The following is a 2,356-nucleotide window of genomic DNA, read 5'->3' as shown; positions in this document are numbered from 1 at the left end:
GAGAGAGAGAGAGAGAGAGAGAGTGAGTGCGCACATGGGAGATTTTTGTTTCATTTTATTTAAGAATTTTCTTTATCTAATAAAGCATTTCTTTCAATTTGCCAAGAGATTTAATAAAGATAAGCGGATACCTGATTTTACCAACTCATTTTCTATATTTACTGGCATGGTTGCTTTATTATTTCCTTTTTGTATTATGGTTTAGGATGAATTTTACAAATATTTAAACCAAGATTCGATTCCTAAGTTGGTTCACTTAATCTAATACTGAATTAAATTTGCTAATCATCCTTATGACTGACATTGACACATAATTTTTCTTTGTGTCATTTTGTGTTTTCTTTTTTTGGTTTTTGTCACTCGTTTTATTCTTGGCCCCTTATGTTCTGTCTCTTCATTCCACCTCACATTCAGGGAACGAGGCCCCACTGCATTCACTTTGAGGACCCAGTATTGGGAACATCATCCCGAATTCTGACAGGGACACAGATTGGGTTTCCAAGTCATCTTCAGACACCAACTTGCTGCAGTGGTCATCTTCAAAGGCTTCTGAAGCCATAGATAAGGGACCAGGCTCAGGTTTGCTTGCAGACAGGTTCTCCACTGAGGTGACGCTACCCTCTGCCCCCGCCCCACAGTCTGGAGGCCTCATGGCTTTGGAATGCTGCTCGTGAATCTCATCTGAGATCCTCTCCAGGCTCTTCAAGGCTGCCTTATACTCGCCTTTTGCCAGGGCCAGCTTGGCTTGAAGGTCATCCACTGTCTTCTTCAGTTGTTCGAGCTGCACATAATTCTTTGCCTTTAGCTCAAAATAAGGCTTGGACTTGTAGGGGGGTTTTTTGTTTGTTTGTTTGTTTATTTTTTGTTTTGTTTTCTGGAGCTGGGGACCGAACCCAGGGCCTTGCACTTGCTAGGCAAGCGCTCTACCACTGAGCTAAATCCCCAACCCCAGGCTTGGGCTTGTTGATGGCTTGAGTTTCTTCTCCAGCTGCCACGTGCGGTCCATGGCAGCGTTGTACCTGGCTGCTGCTCCTTATGCACTAGCTCGCTCCCTGTCTTGGCCTGCTCAGCCTCCATGACCCCCTGAATAGCATGATTCAGCATTTCCTGCCAAACAGAGTCAAGCTGCCATATGTCATCCTCAATGGCCTCTGCTCAGCCAGGGAGATTGTTTCCTTGGCTGCATGGAGCCCCTCAGTGACCCTCTGGAAGTCCTGTGCGGCTTTCTGCGCTTCCAGCGGAGCCTGCCTTGCCCACCCTGTGGGCCTTCCAGTAGGGCTTTGAGACCTCCATAGCTTTGCTGATTTTCTTCACCAGTTCCTCTAGTTTTATGGTCGCCTCAACCAGGCAGATCAGATTTCCCGCATGCATCCTCAGGTTTAGTCTCTTGTCTGTTGATATCATCCATGGATTGATTTAACTTCTCCAGTTCTCCCCGCTGGTGGAAACTCCTTTCCATGGACTCAGAAACCAGGAGTCCCGGGGTGGAGTCCACCCCCTTCTCACCCTCCGCCACAATGTTTCTTCTTCACAGATCTTATTCTGCCATTTCTTCTCAGAAGCTCTATTATTTCTGTCTGTTCCTCTGTCCCAACTGTTGTTCATCACTGAAGGAAGCCAGGATAGGAACTCAAACAGGGGAGGAACCTGAAGTCCGGAGCTGATGCAGAGGCCACGGAGGAGTGGTGCTTACTGGTTTACTCTTTGTGTTTTCTTAATAAGATTATGTTAACTCTAGGCAGGCATGCTGGTGCCACCTGGAGTCCCAGTACTTTGGAGAATAAGACAGAAGGATCAGGATTTGAGGCCAGCCTCTGCTACTTAGCAAGTTTGACTCCAGTGTGGTCTACACAAGATGTCCTAATAAAACAAAAATCCATGGACAGGAAAAAACCAAATGAAAATGATTATAATAGCTTTATAAAGTATACGGTAGAAACTTGTGAGCCAGGATTTAAGAGAGTGGAGGATCAAGATTTCAACACAACCTGGGTTAGAGAGTAAACCTTGTATGGAAAAAGCTATGGGGTAGGACCAGGGAGATGTGCAGTGAGGGCCTGAGTTTAGGATCCCAGAACTCACATAAAAGCCATGTGTGGGGACACATGTCTGACACCTTAGCATTAGAGGGACAGAGAGAGGAGGAGCCCAGGGCTCATTGGTCACCCTGGTTAGCCAAAAGGGTGAGCTTCGTCTCAGTGAGAGTCTATCTCAAAATAAAGGGGCGAGCAATCGTCACACCTGGCCTGACGTGCAACGTGTAATGTTATATGAATTCAAAGGACATTGAATCTTAAAATGTATATATTGCTTTTTTTAAACTATGTTAAATGCAAATGAGAGGGTAGGACTGTAG

General features: G+C 45.6%; 1 pseudogene; it reads right to left on the bottom strand.

The window, feature by feature from the left end:
• Nucleotides 1-256: 256 nt before the first annotated feature.
• LOC147995647 (SH3 domain-binding protein 5 pseudogene) lies at nt 257-1,459 on the bottom strand (annotated as a pseudogene).
• Between the last annotated feature and the right edge of the window lie 897 nt (nt 1,460-2,356).

This window comes from Rattus norvegicus, chromosome 3 (assembly GCF_021556685.1).
Source record: "Rattus norvegicus strain SHRSP/BbbUtx chromosome 3, alternate assembly SHRSP_T2T, whole genome shotgun sequence".
Classification (NCBI taxonomy): domain Eukaryota; kingdom Metazoa; phylum Chordata; class Mammalia; order Rodentia; family Muridae; genus Rattus; species Rattus norvegicus.
This window is presented reverse-complemented; position numbering and strand designations above follow the sequence as displayed.